Source organism: Lactuca saligna, chromosome 7 (assembly GCF_052625555.1).
Source record: "Lactuca saligna cultivar CGN05327 chromosome 7, ASM5262555v1, whole genome shotgun sequence".
Classification (NCBI taxonomy): domain Eukaryota; kingdom Viridiplantae; phylum Streptophyta; class Magnoliopsida; order Asterales; family Asteraceae; genus Lactuca; species Lactuca saligna.
The window spans coordinates 115,959,845-115,984,402 of record NC_136423.1 but is presented as its reverse complement, the minus strand read 5'-3'; positions in this window follow the sequence as shown (position 1 = coordinate 115,984,402).

The window sequence follows — 24,558 nt, the reverse complement described above, 5'->3', positions numbered from 1 at the left end:
GATGAAGAGGCAGTTTGATCTTGTGCAGAAGAAGAAGTCGCCATTGTTGAATTGAAGAAGAAGATGAATAGTGGAAACTTTTCAGAGAGAGAGATTACGTGAGTGGTAAATGCCAAAGAACACGATCACCCCTTATTTATACCGTTCACTGGAGAGAGAAAATCGTGATGATGAGGGAACCAAAACGTCGCTTGAAAAAGCGCGATTGGATGTTATGGTTTATCCCAGGAATACGTCAGCACACGTGGGTATGAAACGAATCAACTACACGTGCCCAAATCATATTTTTGTTCTGTTTGAAATCCCTTGTGCCCTTGTTTGGTTACAACTGTAACTTAAAACCACATACCAAACAACAATCAGAATGTTGGAAAAATTAATTTTCGTGCATAACAGTGTGAAAGATAAAGAATTAAAGCAAAGGTGTTTGAGATGTGAGTGTTGTCTATGAAGAAGACAGAAGGCGGAAGATTTCGGGCAAGAATCACTTCCTTCAAAGCCAAGAGAGACTTGAAGTGCTTGTGTGGTTTCCCTAGAAATACGATCAATTGTCTGTTAAGAAACAATGAAAGGCATCTTTTGAGCATAGGCTGTGGGGTGGCTGTCCTCTAACCGAACATCAAGTCTCAACATAAAACTGAGTGTTGGCAGAGGTACCTGTGAGACCGATGTGATCTGTTGAACAGGTAGGTGGGAATTATTTAGTGACAAGCATGGGATAAACAGAAATCTCAAAAAAAATTAAACTGGACCTCTTTAGGAAGAAATGTCTTAGGAAGAAACGATTTCATAAAAGATCACGCAAAAAGAAAATGAGATTTCCAAGTAACATTTTGAGTATAGCACACACCGTCAATTCATTTTAGGTATTGGATGTTGGGTTTCACTAGGAACGTGGTAAACGAATCCAAGATCATAAACACAGATGTTGTGTAACCATAAGCTTCAGTGGTAAAGACCGAAAGCATCAAGGGTTACTTTAGGGAATCGAAGGTAAATGTAGAATTTGAGGAGGTGGTTAAGAGACCGAATGTACCTTCTGCTACAAAAGTGGGACAAAGCAGAGCAACTCATGTTTCAAATGAGAAGAGTAAGGTAGCTCTAGACCGAGTGTTAAAAAAATACCCTGATCGGGAAAAAACGATAGGTATTGATCGAATCATTAAGGCTTACTCAAGGTCATAGAGGCTTGTGACAACATACAGCAGCATGCTTCTAGGGACGACTAACTAGTCTGAGACAAAAAATAAAACATACCTGGGTGAACACTATCGAAGGTGATACTTGAAGTTATCTGCACAAAGCAAATACCAACCAGAACTTGCGAGTAGTTGAAAATGAGTAAGAAAACAGAATAAAAAGGAAAGATAAAATATTTTTGTGATTTTGGAATGTTTCCTGAAAAAGAAATAAAAACAGAAAGATAAAATGTTTTTGTGATTTTGAAAATTTTCTGAAAAAGAAATAAAAACAGAAAGATAAAATATTTTTGTGATTTTGAAATTTTTTTTGAAAAATAAATAAAAACAGAAACATAAAATGTACAACATAAAAAAAATGATGAAGCAGAGATAGACCGAGCGATCTGTGTATTTCGGTGACATGAAAATTTCAGAACAGAGAGGAACCGAGCGGTCTGTCTATTTCGGTTCCATTAGATCACCAGAGCAGAGAGAGACCGAGCGGTCTGTCTACTTCGGTTCCATTAAATCTTCAGAGCAGAGAGAGACCGAGCAGTCTGTCTACTTCGGTTCCATTAAATCTTCAGAGCAGAGAGAGACCGAGCGGTCTGGCTATTTCGGTTCCTGATTCTTAGTTAGAGATTTGAGGATTTGGGACCGACTCTCCTACCATCATACCTAAGCCTTGTAGAATTTTGTTGAAAGTCGCTTCAGGAAGAGCTTTGGTAAAGACATCAGCCAACTGATCAGGGGTTCGAACAAAGTGTACTTCAACGTTTCCATCTTCCACGTGATCTTTGATGAAGTGATACCTCAGTGCGATGTGCTTGGTCTTGGAGTGTTGCACTGGGTTATGAAAAATCCTAATTGCACTTTCAGAGTCACAATATAGTGGGATCTTTTTCATATTGACTCCATAGTCTCGGAGTTGACTCTGGATCCAAATCACTTGAGAGGTACAGGAAGCAGCGGCGATGTATTCTGCTTTAGCAGTAGACAGAGACACGCACGTTTGTTTCTTTGACTGCCAGCTAACTAACTTCCCATCGAGGAATTGGCAGCCGCCAGTGGTGCTTTTCCTGTCGAGACCACAACCACCAAGGTCTGCATCTGAGTAGGCTTGAACGAAGAAGCCTGAGTTAGAAGGATACCACAAACCTAAAGAGGTAGTTCTTTTGAGATAACGTAATATGTTCTTCACTGCAAGCATGTGAGGCTCCCGAGGATTTGCCTGAAACCGAGCACAGTAACAAACAGAAAACATTATGTCAGGCCTGCTAGCAGTAAGATACATTAAAGAGCCTATCATTTGACGATATAGTGTAATATCAACAGCCGGTTTATCCAGGGATGGGGTGAGCTTACTGCCAAACACCATTGGGACTTTGACTTTTGAATCTCCCATCATGCCAAATTTAGCTAAGAGAGTCTTTGTGTAAGCTTCCTGGTTGATAAAGATGCCTTCAGGTCCCTGTCTAATATTTAAACCAAGGAAAAAGTTAATGGGACCCATCGAGCTCATTTCAAATTTAGTCTCCATCAGCTTCCTGAATTCAGCTGTTAGGCTAGGATTCGTGGAGCCAAAGATGATATCATCGACATAAATTTGAACGATCATAAGGTGGTTACCTTCCTTTTTGCGAAAGAAGGTTGGGTCAACCGAACCTTGTTTGAATTTGGACATCTTTAAAAATTTAGTCAGCATTTCATACCAGGCTCTCGGTGCTTGTTTCAGACCATACACGGCTTTATCCAAAATGTAACAATGATTGGGATACTTTTCATTCACGAATCCAGGAGGTTGCTCCACATACACAGTTTCTTCGAGATCGCCATTGAGAAATGCACACTTGACGTCCATTTGAAAGACCTCAAAGTTTTTGTGAGCAGCATAGGCAAGAAATATTCTCACTGACTCCAGCCTAGCTACAGGAGCGAAAGTCTCTTCATAGTCAATGCCTTCCTCCTGACAGTATCCTTTTACGACCAGACATGCTTTGTTTCTTATAACGTTCCCTTCCTTGTCAAGTCTGTTCCTAAAGACCCATTTGAGAACAACAACTGAGGCATCTGGAGGAGTTGGAATAAGTCGCCAGACTTTGTTCCTTTCAAATTCATTCAGTTCGTCTTGCATAGCTTGAACCCAATCGGAGTGATCAAGAGCAGTGTTAACTGTCTTTGGTTCAACTTTTGATACGAATGAGTTAAACATGCAGAATTCAACTTTTGAGAACAAGGATGCTTGTTTTGCCTTGAGTTGTGATCGAGTCAAAACTGTTTCTGAGATATTACCAACAACTTGAGTGACAGGATGATCTCTGGTCCATTTGGTGAGAGGAGGGAAGTTTGGATCAACATATGGATCTAATTCAGCATTTATCATTTCTTCTGGTTCGGAAAGACTATCGAAGTCGTATGACATATCTGTTGGATTAGTGTCTAAGTCCATAACTATTTTGGTATGTACTTGACCCGGTGGTGCATGGTCCTTTTGGGTTGCCTTCACCAAAGAAACTTGATTGGAGAAATGAATAAAGAGAGAGAGGATAATATGATTTATTAATATGTAATAAGAATAATATATTAAAGGAGAAATCATATTTGTTTAATTAATATTGGTCAATAATTAATTAAGAATTAGTTTTGTGATCAAATGTAATTAATTAAACTAGAGTGGCTGATTTGTAATTATGTGATAGTTACAAAATAAGGTAAGGATTATCTTATTTATATGGTGGACGAATTTAAGGTTGGAAAGCCTTAGAATTCGAGTATGATAAGGATTCAAGGATTATCTTATTGGTTGCTTAATGGATAATCAACTAGATAAGGATAATGACTCAAACCCTATCTCTACACCTATATAAACACCCCTAGGGTCATGAATTCGTGTATCCCTTCCCAAGAGGTCCTAGATACGAATTCTAACCTCTCACCTCTCTCTTTATACCTTCTCCATTTGCTTATGGTGTTTGTAAGCCATTAGAGGAGTGACACTTGTAACTCTAAGCATTCCAAAGTCAATCCAAGGTGGAGTTGTGATTGTTATTGGTATATAACAATCAAGGTATGTTCTTAAACCTAATTATATGTTAATGTCGATTTCCATATGTTAGAATTAGGGTTTATAGTCTTGGATTTAAAGCATGTACAATAGAGAAACCTAGATCCAAGCATTAGGGTTTGTATGAGCACATAGGATGTCTTATGACCAAAACCCATCAGTGGTATCAGAGCCTAGCTTGGTTTCAATTGTATTGATGCATTGTATAACTGAAAAATTCGATTTTTTGGATTTTGGAGGCTGGACTCGCCGAGTCCATGGCTGAACTCGCCGAGTCCATGCAGACTCGACGAGTCCATGCCTGACTCGACGAGTCAACTCGTCAGATAATGCTTATCTCAGGATTTCTTGCTATTTTTGCATATGGATAGTTACCTTATCCTGTTAGATCAATATAAATCCGATTTTATGATATATTTGACTATATTTGTTATCTAAATAAAGATAATTATCAATTAACAAGTAATTGTTTCCTTATAAGATAATTGATTAATTATTTTGAGTAAATTGATAAATTGTTTTGCAAGAAATCATTAAATAAATCAAATATGGATAATTATGTGATTAAATGTTAATTTAAAATTATTTGTTATTTGATCCTTGTTGTTATGAAAAGTTTCATATTTTCCCCTTTAGGTTTTATAGTTTAAATTTGAACCCAAAAGTTTTGGAGTTTTGAAATTTAAATAGTTAAAACGCTAATGTTTTGAAAAATGTTTCAAAATTTTCCCTCAAGTTTTGGAATTTAAAAGTTGATTAAAAGTTTAATTAGAAATGTTAAATTCTAAAACCCTAGTAATGTTTTGAAATGTTCAAATCACACCCTTATGGTTTTATTAATTAATTAATGAGTATAATTAAAAGAGGTTTAATAAATCCATAAAAGTTTTGGTTAACCATTTAATTGAATTAAAAGTGTAATTGTTAAAGTTAACCACATAGTATTTTAAAAATATAAAATGCACCCTATACTATATATAATATTAAAAGTCTAACATTATATATATGTATGAGTAAAAGTCAGTCTTGCTGTTAGTAGGCCTCATTCACGAAGTTGGTCTATAAGGGGTGTTTAAGGAAATTGCCTATAAAATGGCGATTGAATGGGTATCCACTCTTACCCACCGCACTCTTGACTAGTGGAGGGTCGTTAGCCGAACGGGTAGGATAGGATGAAACCTTCCATTATAAGTATAATGAAATACAAAGTAACTAAATGTTTTTCAAATTCCCAATCTTAGTTACTTTGGCAAAAGTGAATTGATGCAATTCCATGAAATTAGACTTTGTGTCCTTGCGAAGACGTTAGTGGAGCATGTGTGGTTTACCGGCACACTAAATGGTTCTAAACAAAGGTAGCAAAGGGTGACTCAATGTTTGTCATAGTTCGGTGGAGCGTGTGTGGTTTACCGGCACATCGAATAGGTGATTGTAACATGTGAGGGCACCATGTAGTTTGCATGGTTATTCACACCCGCTTTGTGATCCTCGGCATCCCAGTCATAAACAAGAGGGGCATATCGAGATTTAAACATGCCATTGAAATGTTCAATGAATCTCAAAGGATCTAGGAGTTTTCATAGATTTAAAACTTAAATTTCTTTTTCGTTTTTTATGGTGGAAACTAGTGAATCGTCATTCACTTACCTTCAAATGTTCTGCAATTTGGGTTACGGCATCCCTCTCCCGAGTTGTAGGATATTGTGTTGGGTCCTAGCCTTGGAATTTCATTTGGGTGATTTACCAAGGACTCAATCAATCAACTAATTTGAATTCGTTTTTCTCCCGATGTCAAAGTTCGACAACTATGGTCTTCTCAAATCCCGTGGAACAAGCATTCCACATGAAGATAATATTCCACGATTCGATCGAGGAACAAGAAATCATGCTTCACTTCCTCCTCCTCCTCCAATTATTCTCCCTAACCCACAAGATTGTAAATTTGAAAAGTTCAATATCACTCAAGCCCTTTTGGCAAGTAAACATAAAGAGGGCAAGTCAGTGTGTGCACACGTCTCAGGGATGAAGTCACACATGGATAGATTAAGAATGATGGGATCCGTTGTCGGTGAAGCGATGGCTGTTGATTGAGTTCTTCAGTCACTTCCTAACTCGTATAGTGAGTTCGTAAGAGAGTGCTATATGATGAACCACGACGTGACACTTATAGATCTCACCTACATGCTTATTGCTGCTGAATCAACAATGGTTTGGCGCAATAGAAAAGAAAAGTTGATTGGTGAATCTGCCTTCAAGACCTCTATGGATATAGACAATGGCAATGAAAAACATGCAATGATCGAAAAGTTTGATCATAAGAGAAAGGCGATGTCTGAAGTAGTTCCATGTGTTGTTCCAAAGGAGTCAATTTGCTTTTATTGCCAAGAGAAGGGGCATTGGAGACGAAGTTGCCCTATTTACCTAAGAGATGGGAGAGTCAAAAGTATGACTATGCTTTAGGTAAGAATCCACTATCTAACTCCATTAATTTCCTATTCGTTGATTCTTAATACATGATGTGATAAGATTGCATTTGAATGTTTTGAAGGATCGTTGAAAAGAAAGGAAGCTTGATGAGAGAGCAAGATGAATCTAATCACAAGAGATGGATCTTGATCGCATGGACTTGAAGATTGGATTTTGAGCTTAGATAGTTATGATAGAGTTGTTAAAAAAAATTCATTTTTTACATAGTTTTCAATGGATTTTTCATTGTAAGGACAAATGTTTTTCCGCTGCTTTTATAAATAAAATAAATTTTGACTCACTTATTTATTTGTTTCCTTGCAATGAAATCGTTATCTAATTGATGTTTGAATATTTATACAACGAATGGATATGATTCTTAGTTATGTTATTTATGGAAATGTCAAGAATTTACCAAATAGGGAGAGTTTCTCATCGCCCAAGTTTCAATTGGACAGAAACTTGGAATCATGCAACATGGATGCACGATGAATGAGAAATTTCGTATTTGGAAATTGGACTAATTCATTGACAAAGTGTCAAGTGAAGGACTAGGAGATCGAGTACACAAAGTTGTGTGTTGATCAAGTTCACCATAAGAGTAACAAAGATATTCGTCATGAGTTACTAAAGGCTTAGTAAATATGATTACACTTACAAGATTAAGTGTAATTTTGAATTGATTAAAGGGTTTAGATCAATAGCAAAACGAATAAGAAGAATCAAGTAGGCAGAAAGATAAGAGTTTCTCCATTCTAAGAAGAAGGGAGAGTAGCTTTTATGCTTTATAGGTCTTAATGATTAAGAACCATATCTCAATTGATCCTCTAATGAGTCTTGGTACAATTGTATGTCCAAGAAGAGGAATCAAAGATTGAAGAAATGGTCAAATCAAGAAGTCAATCATACTTCGTTCCAAAAACATGTCTTAAAGTCAAGATTGTGACATTGAGTGAATAGTATTAAGAAGGTTTATAACATTCATCAATTGTGGAAAGTTGTGATAAGACAAAGACCAACTAAGACCAAAATTATGAAGTGTTTTGTTTTGATATAAGCTACACTAACTCTTGAATATTTGTTTGTCAAGAAATGTTTTGATAAGAGAATCGTATATGTCAAGGAGTCAGTGGGAGTCTTAATAGTCTTGAAAAGTTTCAAGAACAAATCAAATAAGCCTTATCGATCATCACTAGCACACGAGTTGAGGTTTACAACCTATCGTGAAGACATTATTTTATTTCTGTGCTAATCCAATCCAGTTAATTATGCATATGAGTCCTATGAGTTCTCATTTGAATGCATAAAAGGCAAGGACCTTGATCAATGGAAAGTACATTGATAGGAAAAAGGTGAGCTGCTTAAGATGTGGTGGGCAGCTGTGCTACCATAAGGCAAGAAATCAAGATTAAGAAAGTTCGATCCATATGAGTTTGAATTTGTTGTAAACTTTGGTTTTAACAAATTCACATGGATAGGAGCACATACACCGTTTAAATCTAAGTGTCATAAGATTTCCTCCTTCATGAAAATGATTGTGAGAAAATGCTTTCACTAAGAAAGATTTTAAAAGATAGTGATTGTAAAATGCATTCTCGAATTCGATCATGGTTACGACATCCCTTTCAATAATTTGAATTGTGAGGTTTGGCAATTAGTCTTAATTGTTAAGACACACATATGAACTATCTAAGGCAAAAGTGTATAAGTTCAAGAAGCCTTGATAAAAGATTATCAAAGCACTAAGTATTAGAAACATGAACTTAAGAAATTCAATAAGTATTGTTTTTTTCTAAAAGTTAAGATGTTTATGAATACATGTCGAAGCTAGTGGGAGCATAAGTGTTATGTTTTATAATAATCATCATGATAGTGGGAGCATAAATGTTATGATTGTATGATTATTAAGGGAAGTATTGCATAGTTGGCAATATTAATTATAGAAAACAAGAGTCATACTTTGCAAAGTTGTAAGAGTTGAAAGGTTGTTTTGCTATAATTAAGGGAGAGAATATTAAGCTTCATTTCAAATCTAAATGATTAGGTTATAAATTTAGTCAAAGGTACATAGTATGTTCTTAACATTTCGATTATGATTACGGCATTCCTCTTCACAATTCGAATTTTGAGAACATAGAAAATAAAACATTGTGCGTCGTGTCCCATACGCTTCGGGTATAGGATCGATTGCAAATGATTTAATGTTTGACCATTCTAAAATTTTCCAAATGTCTAGCGCATTTAGAGGGAAAAGGGACTAGAATTGGTTTTGACTAAAATAATTAAACAACTATCAAAGGACAATCCAAAGTTCGACGAGGATTGGTCGCTTGTGAGTAGTTGGAAGTATAGTATTGGAAATTGTGGAAATGTTTCCATATTGGATGGACAATATTGACATAATTACGAATAGATAATATTCTATTAAGAATGAGTTTTCATATGGAAAATATGGAAGCGTGTCCATATTGGGAAGTAAATATTGAAAATCTATGTCTAGATTAGAAACTTTTATGCAAAAGGGTGTTCAAAGGAATGTACTTTGAGAGAGAGACATCATATCTAAGGAATTGTCTTGTAACAATCTATGTTAGAGGACTTTGTAATATCATTGGCAATAGTCTTTGAGACTTTGGTGTAGTGACATTACAAAAGGATCGTTGCATAAAGTGTTAGAATCTAGTATATTCTATAAGTAACAAGAATTTGATATTCTTACACTTAAGAAAATGGACTTGGAGTTGTAAAATGAGAATGATTGGAAATGTGTTCAATTTGTCTATTTCACAAAAGTAAGAACCATAGGTAAACATTGTGTGCATGCTAGGAGCATGGGACAAGTGTTGGAATTCAAGTAAGAAGTTGATTACCCGAAACATCAAATAATGAGTAATCGATATGGTGATAAATAAAACGTGTTTTGTTTATACTCAAAGGTTTGAGGCCATACGGGATTAGTATTATTCTTGTGTTTCACCTTGCATGTTTTGACTTCCAGAATAATTGAGTTTATTAAGAATAATCGAATTATTCAAACGGGCCACAGTCGTTCATATGTTGGAAGTAGATATGAATGAAGATTGTTGTGAATTGGTGTGTGGATTGTCTAGAAAAGTATTAGACAAAAGCAAATGTTTGCTGCAACGTTCATGAGTGCTTATGAATATGATTTGAGCATTGGATTAAACCCACGCTCACTTGGATCACTATCTCGAGTGATTAGTGAGACGATAACATCTTATATTCTTGAAACTGAGATGTGTGAGTTGTATCTTGCTAATCGGTTGCACATTGATCATATGTAAACGCACTAGTAACTTAGTGTTATAAAACATATTGTTGTGTGTGATTTGGTTAGTGAGTGCAAGCAAGCATTGTATCAAAGTTTATCCGTTCCTTTTATTCAAAGAATCAAAGCGATATCTTTGGGCCCGTCGATGGTTTAGTGATGACATACGTAAATGCTCGGTCGGGCTAGGGCTAATTTGATTTGTTCAATTAGTCTGTCGTCATAAATCGGAAATCGAGATATAGTACAAAGAGAATGATTAGAAATCTTATCTCATACGATATCTAGAATGGAGGAATATATGATCCCTTATCTAAGGACACGCGTATCTGATATGATCAGAGTTGACAGCGGCTTTGGAAAGCTACGATTGCAGATCAGGATCTGAAGTCATACGCAGAATAGTTGTTAGACTTATCCAAGTGGGAGACTGTTGGATTAGTGTCTAAGTCCATAACTATTTTGGTATGTACTTGACCCGGTGGTGCATGGTCCTTTTGGGTTGCCTTCACCAAAGCAACTTGATTGGAGAAATGAATAAAGAGAGAGAGGATAATATGATTTATTAATATGTTATAAGAATAATATATTAAAGGAGAAATCATATTTGTTTAATTAATATTGGTCAATAATTAATTAAGAATTAGTTTTGTGATCAAATGTAATTAATTAAACTAGAGGGGCTGATTTGTAATTATGTGATAGTTACAAAATAAGGTAAAGATTATCTTATTTATATGGTGGACGAATTTAAGGTTGGAAAGACTTAGAATTCGAGTATGATAAGGATTCAAGGATTATCTTATTGGTTGCCTAATGGATAATCAACTAGATAAGGATAATGACTGAAACCCTATCTCTACACCTATATAAACACCCCTAGGGTCATGAATTCGTGTATCCCTTCCCAAGAGGTCCTAGATACGAATTCTAACCTCTCACCTCTCTCTTTATACCTTCTCCATTTGCTTATGGTGTTTGTAAGCCATTAGAGGAGTGACACTTGTGACTCTAAGCATTCCAAAGTCAATCCAAGGTGGAGTTGTGATTGTTATTGCTATATAACAATCAAGGTATGTTCTTAAACCTAATTATATGTTAATGTCGATTTCCATATGTTAGAATTAGGGTTTATAGTCTTGGATTCAAAGCATGTACAATAGAGAAACCTAGATCCAAGCATTAGGGTTTGTATGAGCACATAGGATGTCTAATGACCAAAACCCATCAATATCAGCATGCTCCTCCTTGACAGATGATCTTACAGGAATGTCTTGTGAATCTTGAGCTATAGTGGTTTCTTGAGGTGTTGAGCATTCGGGCGTTGAGGCACCATCGGTTGGTGAGGTCCTTTCAGATGTTGACACACGTTCGGTTGGTGAGGCACTTTCGGTTGGTGAAGCACTTTCGGTTGGTGAAGCACTTTCGGTTGGAGAAGCACTTTCGGTTGGTGAAGCACTTTCAGTTTGAGACCTTGGCTCCCCCTCAACTTCTGAACTTGGTTGGGATGAAGGTGGATCCTCCCCCTCGACTGATTGTGGAAACTCCCCCTCGACTGATGGTGAACGCTCCCCCTCAACTGATGCATTGTGTTGGGGTGGGTCTTGTGAACCTGATTCTTCTCCATTCATTCTTCTTGCAGCATCGTCAATAAGTTGCTTCAAGTGATCTACCCGGTTATCTACTGCACCGGCCTCAGAAAGAGTGGCCTTCTCTGGTTCATCAAAGAGCTCCATGAATTTCTCGAATAGATTAGCGATCGAGGCTGTGACTTGGCCAGTTTGAGGAAAGATTTCTCCAGCTGTGTCTGTGTTAGCCTTTAGCTTTTTAACATAGCTATCATCAAAAGTCACATAGTAAGTTTCTTCTATTTTCCTTGAACGCTTGTTTAACACCCTGTACACTTTGGAAGTAAGAGAATAACCCAGAAATATCCCTTCATCGGCTTTGACATCAAACTTGTTGCGGTGTTCTTTGGAATTGAAAATGAAACACCTGGAACCAAACACATGGAAAAACTTCACGTTCGGCTTCCTGTTGTTGATGATCTCATAAGGAGTGAGAGTGAAGCGCTTGTTAAGATAATACCTATTCTGTGTAAAACAAGCAGCAGAAATAGCATCAGCCTAAAAATATAAAGGTAAGGAAGCAAAACTTAGCATTGTTCGGGAAGCTTCACATAAGGATCGGTTTCGTCTTTCGACAATCCCGTTCTGTTGAGGTGTGTAGGGAGCTAAGAAGTTGTGACTGATTCCCTTTTCTTCCAGGAATTCTTCAAATTCTTTATTTTTGAACTCCAACCCATTGTCGCTTCTGATATTACGAACGACCTTCTTCAGCTGTACTTCAATCTGCTGGATGAACACTTTTAGGTTGTGAGTCGCTTCAGATTTAAGCTTCAGAAAGAACACCCATGTAAAACGTGAAAAGTCATCAACAATAACAAGAATATACTTGCTACCACCAATGCTTTCTATAGAAGATGGACCACATAAATCAATATGAAGTAATTCTAGTGGTTCAACAACTTTAGTGTTAATTATAGATGGATGACTTTGACGACTCTGCTTCCCCATTTCACATGCGGCACATAGATGATCTCTATTATACTTGAGCAATGGAAGACCTCTAATGTGACCTCCAGTTACAAGTTTGTTGATATCTTTGAAGTTGAGATGAGATAGTCTTCGGTCCCATAGCCAGATTTCGTCAGATTGTGCTTTGGATAACAGGCAGATGGCTGGGTTTCCTTTGATTGGTTTTAGATTTAGGGGAAACATTTCACCTTTGCACTCTGATTTGAGAATAACTTTGTTCGTCTTCTCAATAATTTCCGAACCTTCATCATCGAATGAGACCTTGAGACCAGTACCTCCAACAAGCTGAGATACACTGATGAGGTTGTGTTGTAGTCCCTCTACATATGCAACTTTCCTGATTGAGAAATCACCGTTTGTAATCATCCCGTAGCCTTTGATGGTGCCGAAGGAGTTGTTCCCAAATTTGACGTTTCCACCATTTGAAAGAGATCTGAATTCCCTTAGCTCTTCCTTCCTTCCTGTCATGTGACGCGAGCAGCCACTATCAATGTACCATTCTTCGTCAAACTGCTCGTCACTGATAACCTGCACAAATTAAACAGATTTAGGAACCCAAATTTTCTTGGGTCCACGTGAGCCTTTCACAGAAGCAGGAGCAGAAAAAGAGATATCAACAAAAAATGTTCTTTTTATCGAAGTTGTTTCATTTTTCTTTTTGATGGTGTAAACCTTAATCTTTGTGAGATCTAGAGATTTTGGTTTAGTCTCTGATTTAGCTGACGAAACCTTACATTTTCCTTTCAGGTCAGTTGGAGAATTAGAATGAGATTGAGAAGAGGAATGATTGGAAGAATTAGAATGAGATTGAGAAGAAGAATGAGAATTAGAATGAGAGAATTTAGACTCAGATGATTTCTTGATTTGATATTCTAGGTGACTCTTTTGGTTTTGATTATCAGTGGAACCGAACCTAGACTTTTGGTCTCTTTTGCTCTCCGAACCGAACCTGTGCTTTCGGTTGATATCATTTTCTGAACCGAAACTATGCGTTCGGTTGTTGTTTTGCTCAGAACCGAGACTCTGCTTTCGGTTATTGTTTCGCTCAGAACCGAGACTCTGCTTTCGGTTGTTGTTTTGTTCTGAACCGAACTTCTGCTTTCGATTGTTATTTCCCTCCGTCGATCCAACAGGATTTTTCGCTGGTTTCAAATTCCTGTCTTGATGTGAGAAATAGGCATTTTGCGATTGCCAAAATTGTTTTCTTTCTGAGAGATTCTTCCTGTATCTCTGATTCCTTTCCCGTTTTTGACTTGTCATCTGCTTTGGTTGATGATGGATGTTAGCTTTATGTTTTTGATTTTTATTGGCTGATCCACTCTGAACCGATGTTGTTGCACTTGGAGATGTGACTTCTTTTGCAGGAATTTCTTTCTCTTGAGGGACATCTTTAGTTCCACTGGTACTTGCCACGTTGAAGCCATCAGGTTTATTTAAAGGTTCTGGTATGTATCTGACTTTGCTTTTCCATGAAGTCCTTTCAGACAGACCTACCGTTTCATCAGCATTGTCAATGGGAGCTGACCAGAAGAACTCGTCACAGCCATCAGCATTGTCTTCGTTCGCAATAGCTGTTAGTTCAGCAGTCTGATGTTCTGTTACACCTGTGACTTTGTACACCTGATTCGGAGTGGTTCTAACTTTTTGGTATATGACTGCCTTCTCTTCAAGAATCGGGGACTTTTGTTGGGACAACCGAACAAACTCCACAGAATTTTCTGAAATAAGATTTTTGTGGTTCTCGGGTTCATTCTTGACAAATTCTGAACAATCAACTGTGTCCTCTACAGAAATTTCACTCATATTATCGTCTTCATTAAGCTCAGATGCATTTTCAACATCAATCTTATTTTCTGAGCTTAAATTGACATTCAGTGAGTCGAATTTTTGTATGGTTTCGGTTCTTAGCTTAAGTTTATCATTTTCATCCAAAAGATTTTTGAGCATGTTCTTGTGGTCCTTGGATTTTATGAAAGATTCTCTTTTGTCCAGTCCATACAAATATGTCGGATTAACATCCTCAGACGAAATAATACTCTCACAATTATAAGCATCTGCATCAATTTCATCTTCCTTAAACTCAAGAAAGGGTAAAATCATGCGATGAATCTTTTACCCTATTTGCACAATTCAAATGACGCTGAGTAATATTAGAATAAAGACGTTTGGCAATTAGACAAAAAACATTTCGCTGTTTAAAAAGCTTTAAATTGTCTCTTTGCAAATAAATTTTTTCATCTTTTATTTTGATTAACTCCGACTCCTTCAGTTCGATCCACATCCGCCATTCCTCACTCTTCGAAGACACCCTGCTTAATTGATCAGTTAGGTTAGAATTGGTGACCCGAGTTTGAGTTAAACTACTATCTAGATGAGAGATTCTCAAATTAACACTTTTTAATTCCTTTTCATAAGAGCATAGTGGGACTTTAAATGAGACAAAAACTGATTGTACCTTCTTGATCAGTTCATCAAGTTCGCTGAACTGCACGCTGAGTGGTTTGGCAGTAAAGCACAGATTTTGCTGTTCCTTGTCATCATTCCCACCATCAGTGTTGTATCCCCTCATCTGGGAAACGTCGGAAACCATCAAGCATCTTCCTCCATTGCTTTCTTCTTTCGCTACATAAGCATTTCTATGTGAAGGCTTCCTCACTTCATCATCTTCTGAGTCGGTTGACCATACCTCAACGCCACCGAACTCATCATTAGCTACCGAACCCTGCACAATTAAAGCATTCATAGAAGGATGAGCAGCATATTTCTTCTTCCTTAACTCATCAAGCTTTTTCAACAACGTGGCTTCTTCATCATTTTCCTCGTCCTTTTCTGCCATCTTTTTGAGGACGCAATCTTTTGCATAGTGGTTCTTTCCTCCACAATAATAGCAGCCTACTCCAGAATCTCTTTCAGCCTTCGGTTCCTTCTTTGATTCTTCAGCTTTCGGTTCATCTTTGACCTTTTCAGCACTATAGCTTCCTTGCCAGTTTCGGTTCCTGTTGGTGGGGAATCTCTTCTTGATGAATCTCTTAGGGTTTGACACCATCATAGCGTAGTCTTCAGACGTGAGATCATAATCATCCAAGTTGAGATCTTCGTCCTCTATCACAGCTTTGCTTTTCGACAGGAGGGCCAACGAACCTAGACTTGAAACCACGGTTTTCTCCTGCAGTACGATCTTTTCTTGAGATTTTAGGATGCCCACCAGTTTCGCCAAAGAATAGGATTTGAATTGCTCATGTGCTTTGACTGTGGACACGATTGCTCTCCACTCAGACCTGAGTCCGTTCAAAAATGTAACCTTCTGTTCAATAAGCTTCCTTTCAATGTCATGTTTGATCATCTTGCTAAGAAGATGATTGAAGCGATCGAACGTTTGAGTCACCGTTTCTTCAGATCATGAGTGCTTATGAATATGATTTGAGCATTGGATTAAACCCACGCTCACTTGGATCACTATCTCGAGTGATTAGTGAGACGATAACATCTTATATTCTTGAAACTGAGATGTGTGAGTTATATCTTGCTAATCGGTTGCACATTGATAATATGTAAACGCACTAGTAACTTAGTGTTATAAAACATATTGTTGTGTGTGATTTGGTTAGTGAGTGCAAGCAAGCATTGTATCAAAGTTTATCCGTTCCTTTTATTCAAAGAATAAAAGCGATATCTTTGGGCCCGTCGATGGTTTAGTGATGACATACGTAAATGCTCGGTCGGGCTAGGGCTAATTTGATTTGTTCAATTAGTCTGTCGTCATAAATCGGAAATCGAGATATAGTACAAAGAGAATGATAAGAAATCTTATCTCATACGATATCTAGAATGGAGGAATATATGATCCCTTATCTAAGGACACGCGTATCTGATATGATCAGAGTTGACAGCGGCTTTGGAAAGCTACGATTGCAGATCAGGATCTGAAGTCATACGCAGAATAGTTGTTAGACTTTTCCAAGTGGGAGACTGTTGGATTAGTTTCTAAGTCCATAACTATTTTGGTATGTACTTGACCCGGTGGTGCATGGTCCTTTTGGGTTGCCTTCACCAAAGCAACTTGATTGGAGAAATGAATAAAGAGAGAGAGGATAATATGATTTATTAATATGTTATAAGAATAATATATTAAAGGAGAAATCATATTTGTTTAATTAATATTGGTCAATAATTAATTAAGAATTAGTTTTGTGATCAAATGTAATTAATTAAACTAGAGGGGCTGATTTGTAATTATGTGATAGTTACAAAATAAGGTAAGGATTATCTTATTTATATGGTGGACAAATTTAAGGTTGGAAAGCCTTAGAATTCGAGTATGATAAGGATTCAAGGATTATCTTATTGGTTGCCTAATGGATAATCAACTAGATAAGGATAATGACTGAAACCCTATCTCTACACCTATATAAACACCCCTAGGGTCATGAATTCGTGTATCCCTTCCCAAGAGGTCCTAGATACGAATTCTAACCTCTCACCTCTCTCTTTATACCTTCTCCATTTGCTTATGGTGTTTGTAAGCCATTAGAGGAGTGACACTTGTGACTCTAAGCATTCCAAAGTCAATCCAAGGTGGAGTTGTGATTGTTATTGCCATATAACAATCAAGGTATGTTCTTAAACCTAATTATATGTTAATGTCGATTTCCATATGTTAGAATTAGGGTTTATAGTCTTGGATTCAAAGCATGTACAATAGAGAAACCTAGATCCAAGCATTAGGGTTTGTATGAGCACATAGGATGTCTTATGACCAAAACCCATCAATATCAGCATGCTCCTCCTTGACAGATGATCTTACAGGAATGTCTTGTGAATCTTGAGCTATAGTGGTTTCTTGAGGTGTTGAGCATTCGGGCGTTGAGGCACCATCGGTTGGTGAGGTCCTTTCAGATGTTGACACACGTTCGGTTGGTGAGGCACTTTCGGTTGGTGAAGCACTTTCGGTTGGTGAAGCACTTTCGGTTGGAGAAGCACTTTCGGTTGGTGAAGCACTTTCAGTTTGAGACCTTGGCTCCCCCTCAACTTCTGAACTTGGTTGGGATGAAGGTGGATCCTCCCCCTCGACTGATTGTGGAAACTCCCCCTCGACTGATGGTGAACGCTCCCCCTCGACTGATGCATTGTGTTGGGGTGGGTCTTGTGAACCTGATTCTTCTCCATTCATTCTTCTTGCAGCATCGTCAATAAGTTGCTTCAAGTGATCTACCCGGTTATCTACTGCACCGGCCTCAGAAAGAGTGGCCTTCTCTGGTTCATCAAAGAGCTCCATGAATTTCTCGAATAGATTAGCGATCGAGGCTGTGACTTGGCCAGTTTGAGGAAAGATTTCTCCAGCTGTGTCTGTGTTAGCCTTTAGCTTTTTAACATAGCTATCATCAAAAGTCACGTAGTAAGTTTCTTCTATTTTCCTTGAACGCTTGTTTAACACCCTGTACACTTTGGAAGTAAGAGAATAACCCAGAAATATCCCTTCATCGGCTTTGACATCAAACTTGTTGTGGTGTTCTTTGGAATTGAAAATGAAACACCTGGAACCAAACACATGGAAAAACTTCACGTTCGGCTTCCTGTTGTTGATGATCTCATAAGGAGTGAGAGTGAAGCGCTTGTTAAGATAATACCTATTCTGTGTAAAACAAGCAGCAGAAATAGCATCAGCCTAAAAATATAAAGGTAAGGAAGCAAAACTTAGCATTGTTCGGGAAGCTTCACATAAGGATCGGTTTCGTCTTTCGACAATCCCGTTCTGTTGAGGTGTGTAGGGAGCTAAGAAGTTGTGACTGATTCCCTTTTCTTCCAGGAATTCTTCAAATTCTTTATTTTTGAACTCCAACCCATTGTCGCTTCTGATATTACGAACGACCTTCTTCAGCTGTACTTCAATCTGCTGGATGAACACTTTTAGGTTGTGAGTCGCTTCAGATTTAAGCTTCAGAAAGAACACCCATGTAAAACGTGAAAAGTCATCAACAATAACAAGAATATACTTGCTACCACCAATGCTTTCTATAGAAGATGGACCACATAAATCAATATGAAGTAATTCTAGTGGTTCAACAACTTTAGTGTTAATTATAGATGGATGACTTTGACGACTCTGCTTCCCCATTTCACATGCGGCACATAGATGATCTCTATTATACTTGAGCAATGGAAGACCTCTAATGTGACCTCCAGTTACAAGTTTGTTGATATCTTTGAAGTTGAGATGAGATAGTCTTCGGTCCCATAGCCAGATTTCGTCAGATTGTGCTTTGGATAACAGGCAGATGGCTGGGTTTCCTTTGATTGGTTTGAGATTTAGGGGAAACATTTCACCTTTGCACTCTGATTTGAGAATAACTTTGTTCGTCTTCTCAATAATTTCCGAACCTTCATCATCGAATGAGACCTTGAGACCAGTACCTCCAACAAGCTGAGATACACTGATGAGGTTGTGTTGTAGTCCCTCTACATATGCAACTTTCCTGATTGAGAAATCACCGTTTGTAATCATCCCGTAGCCTTTGATGGTGCCGAAGGAGTTGTTCCCAAATTTGACGTTTCCACCATTTGAAAGAGATCTGAATTCCCTTAGCTCTTCCTTCCTTCCTGTCATGTGACGCGAGCAGCCACTATCAATGTACCATTCTTCGTCAAACTGCTCGTCACTGATAACCTGCACAAATTAAACAGATTTAGGAACCCAAATTTTCTTGGGTCCACGTGAGCCTTTCACAGAAGCAGGAGCAGAAAAAGAGATATCAACAAAAAATGTTCTTTTTATCGAAGTTGTTTCATTTTTCTTTTTGATGGTGTAAACCTTAATCTTTGTGAGATCTAGAGATTTTGGTTTAGTCTCTGATTTAGCTGACGAAACCTTACATTTTCCTTTCAGGTCAGTTGGAGAATTAGAATGAGATTGAGAAGAGGAATGATTGGAAGAATTAGAATGAGATTGAGAAGAAGAATGAGAATTAGAATGAGAGAATTTAGACTCAGATGATTTCTTGATTTGATATTCTAGGTGACTCTTTTGGTTTTGATTATCAGTGGAACCGAACCTAGACTTTTGGTCTCTTTTGATCTCCGAACCGAACCTGTGCTTTCGGTTGATATCATTTTCTGAACCGAAACTATGCGTTCGGTTGTTGTTTTGCTCAGAACCGAGACTCTGCTTTCGGTTATTGTTTCGCTCAGAACCGAGACTCTGCTTTCGGTTGTTGTTTTGTTCTGAACCGAACTTCTGCTTTCGATTGTTATTTCCCTCCGTCGATCCAACAGGATTTTTCGCTGGTTTCAAATTCCTGTCTTGATGTGAGAAATAGGCATTTTGCGATTGCCAAAATTGTTTTCTTTCTGAGAGATTCTTCCTGTATCTCTGATTCCTTTCCCGTTTTTGACTTGTCATCTGCTTTGGTTGATGATGGATGTTAGCTTTATGTTTTTGATTTTTATTGGCTGATCCACTCTGAACCGATGTTGTTGCACTTGGAGATGTGACTTCTTTTGCAGGAATTTCTTTCTCTTGAGGGACATCTTTAGTTCCACTGGTACTTGCCACGTTGAAGCCATCAGGTTTATTTAAAGGTTCTGGTATGTATCTGACTTTGCTTTTCCATGAAGTCCTTTCAGACAGACCTACCGTTTCATCAGCATTGTCAATGGGAGCTGACCAGAAGAACTCGTCACAGCCATCAGCATTGTCTTCGTTCGCAATAGCTGTTAGTTCAGCAGTCTGATGTTCTGTTACACCTGTGACTTTGTACACCTGATTCGGAGTGGTTCTAACTTTTTGGTATATGACTGCCTTCTCTTCAAGAATCGGGGACTTTTGTTGGGACAACCGAACAAACTCCACAGAATTTTCTGAAATAAGATTTTTGTGGTTCTCGGGTTCATTCTTGACAAATTCTGAACAATCAATTGTGTCCTCTACAGAAATTTCACTCATATTATCGTCTTCATTAAGCTCAGATGCATTTTCAACATCAATCTTATTTTCTGAGCTTAAATTGACATTCAGTGAGTCGAATTTTTGTATGGTTTCGGTTCTTAGCTTAAGTTTATCATTTTCATCCAAAAGATTTTTGAGCATGTTCTTGTGGTCCTTGGATTTTATGAAAGATTCTCTTTTGTCCAGTCCATACAAATATGTCGGATTAACATCCTCAGACGAAATAATACTCTCACAATTATAAGTATCTGCATCAATTTCATCTTCCTTAAACTCAAGAAAGGGTAAAATCATGCGATGAATCTTTTACCCTATTTGCACAATTCAAATGACGCTGAGTAATATTAGAATAAAGACGTTTGGCAATTAGACAAAAAACATTTCGCTGTTTAAAAAGCTTTAAATTGTCTCTTTGCAAATAAATTTTTTCATCTTTTATTTTGATTAACTCCGACTCCTTCAGTTCGATCCACATCCGCCATTCCTCACTCTTCGAAGACACCCTGCTTAATTGATCAGTTAGGTTAGAATTGGTGACCCGAGTTTGAGTTAAACTACTATCTAGATGAGAGATTCTCAAATTAACACTTTTTAATTCCTTTTCATAAGAGCATAGTGGGACTTTAAATGAGACAAAAACTGATTGTACCTTCTTGATCAGTTCATCAAGTTCGCTGAACTGCACGCTGAGTGGTTTGGCAGTAAAGCACAGATTCTGCTGTTCCTTGTCATCATTCCCACCATCAGTGTTGTATCCCCTCATCTGGGAAACGTCGGACACCATCAAGCATCTTCCTCCATTGCTTTCTTCTTTCGCTACATAAGCATTTCTATGTGAAGGCTTCCTCACTTCATCATCTTCTGAGTCGGTTGACCATACCTCAACGCCACCGAACTCATCATTAGCTACCGAACCCTGCACAATTAAAGCATTCATAGAAGGATGAGCAGCAGATTTCTTCTTCCTTAACTCATCAAGCTTTTTCAACAACGTGGCTTCTTCATCATTTTCCTCGTCCTTTTCTGCCATCTTTTTGAGGACGCAATCTTTTGCATAGTGGTTCTTTCCTCCACAATAATAGCAGCCTACTCCAGAATCTCTTTCAGCCTTCGGTTCCTTCTTTGATTCTTCAGCTTTCGGTTCACCTTTGACCTTTTCAGCACTATAGCTTCCTTGCCAGTTTCGGTTCCTGTTGGTGGGGAATCTCTTCTTGATGAATCTCTTAGGGTTTGACACCATCATAGCGTAGTCTTCAGACGTGAGATCATAATCATCCAAGTTGAGATCTTCGTCCTCTATCACAGCTTTGCTTTTCGACAGGAGGGCCAACGAACCTAGACTTGAAACCACGGTTTTCTCCTGCAGTACGATCTTTTCTTGAGATTTTAGGATGCCCACCAGTTTCGCCAAAGAATAGGATTTGAATTGCTCATGTGCTTTGACTGTGGACACGATTGCTCTCCACTCAGACCTGAGTCCGTTCAAAAATGTAACCTTCTGTTCAATAAGCTTCCTTTCAATGTCATGTTTGATCATCTTGCTAAGAAGATGATTGAAGCGATCGAACGTTTGAGTCACCGTTTCTTCAGATCATGAGTGCTTATGAATATGATTTGAGCATTGGATTAAACCCACGCTCACTTGGATCACTATCTCGAGTGATTAGTGAGACGATAACATCTTATATTCTTGAAACTGAGATGTGTGAGTTATATCTTGCTAATCGGTTGCACATTGATAATATGTAAACGCACTAGTAACTTAGTGTTATAAAACATATTGTTGTGTGTGATTTGGTTAGTGAGTGCAAGCAAGCATTGTATCAAAGTTTATCTGTTCCTTTTATTCAAAGAATAAAAGCGATATCTTTGGGCCCGTCGATGGTTTAGTGATGACATACGTAAATGCTCGGCCGGGCTAGGGCTAATTTGATTTGTTCAATTAGTCTGTCGTCATAAATCGGAAATCGAGATATAGTACAAAGAGAATGATAAGAAATCTTATCTCATACGATATCTAGAATGGAGGAATATATGATCCCTTATCTAAGGACACGCGTATTTGATATGATCAGAGTTGACAGCGGCTTTGGAAAGCTACGATTGCAGATCAGGATCTGAAGTCATACGCAGAATAGTTGTTAGACTTTTCCAAGTGGGAGACTGTTGGATTAGTTTCTAAGTCCATAACTATTTTGGTATGTACTTGACCCGGTGGTGCATGGTCCTTTTGGGTTGCCTTCACCAAAGCAACTTGATTGGAGAAATGAATAAAGAGAGAGAGGATAATATGATTTATTAATATGTTATAAGAATAATATATTAAAGGAGAAATCATATTTGTTTAATTAATATTGGTCAATAATTAATTAAGAATTAGTTTTGTGATCAAATGTAATTAATTAAACTAGAGGGGCTGATTTGTAATTATGTGATAGTTACAAAATAAGGTAAGGATTATCTTATTTATATGGTGGACGAATTTAAGGTTGGAAAGCCTTAGAATTCGAGTATGATAAGGATTCAAGGATTATCTTATTGGTTGCCTAATGGATAATCAACTAGATAAGGATAATGACTGAAACCCTATCTCTACACCTATATAAACACCCCTAGGGTCATGAATTCGTGTATCCCTTCCCAAGAGGTCCTAGATACGAATTCTAACCTCTCACCTCTCTCTTTATACCTTCTCCATTTGCTTATGGTGTTTGTAAGCCATTAGAGGAGTGACACTTGTGACTCTAAGCATTCCAAAGTCAATCCAAGGTGGAGTTGTGATTGTTATTGCTATATAACAATCAAGGTATGTTCTTAAACCTAATTATATGTTAATGTCGATTTCCATATGTTAGAATTAGGGTTTATAGTCTTCGATTCAAAGCATGTACAATAGAGAAACCTAGATCCAAGCATTAGGGTTTGTATGAGCACATAGGATGTCTTATGACCAAAACCCATCAATATCAGCATGCTCCTCCTTGACAGATGATCTTACAGGAATGTCTTGTGAATCTTGAGCTATAGTGGTTTCTTGAGGTGTTGAGCATTCGGGCGTTGAGGCACCATCGGTTGGTGAGGTCCTTTCAGATGTTGACACACGTTCGGTTGGTGAGGCACTTTCGGTTGGTGAAGCACTTTCGGTTGGTGAAGCACTTTCGGTTGGAGAAGCACTTTCGGTTGGTGAAGCACTTTCAGTTTGAGACATTGGCTCCCCCTCAACTTCTGAACTTGGTTGGGATGAAGGTGGATCCTCCCCCTCGACTGATTGTGGAAACTCCCCCTCGACTGATGGTGAACGCTCCCCCTCAACTGATGCATTGTGTTGGGGTGGGTCTTGTGAACCTGATTCTTCTCCATTCATTCTTCTTGCAGCATCGTCAATAAGTTGCTTCAAGTGATCTACCCGGTTATCTACTGCACCGGCCTCAGAAAGAGTGGCCTTCTCTGGTTCATCAAAGAGCTCCATGAATTTCTCGAATAGATTAGCGATCGAGGCTGTGACTTGGCCAGTTTGAGGAAAGATTTCTCCAGCTGTGTCTGTGTTAGCCTTTAGCTTTTTAACATAGCTATCATCAAAAGTCACGTAGTAAGTTTCTTCTATTTTCCTTGAACGCTTGTTTAACACCTTGTACACTTTGGAAGTAAGAGAATAACCTAGAAATATCCCTTCATCGGCTTTGACATCAAACTTGTTGCGGTGTTCTTTGGAATTTAAAATGAAACACCTGGAACCAAACACATGGAAAAACTTCACGTTCGGCTTCCTGTTGTTGATGATCTCATAAGGAGTGAGAGTGAAGCGCTTGTTAAGATAAGACCTGTTCTGTGTAAAACAAGCAGCAGAAATAGCATCAGCCTTAAAATATAAAGGTAAGGAAGCAAAACTTAGCATTGTTCGGGCAGCTTCACATAAGGATCGGTTTCGTCTTTCGACAATCCCGTTCTGTTGAGGTGTGTAGGGAGCTAAGAAGTTGTGACTGATTCCCTTTTCTTCCAGGAATTCTTCAAATTCTTTA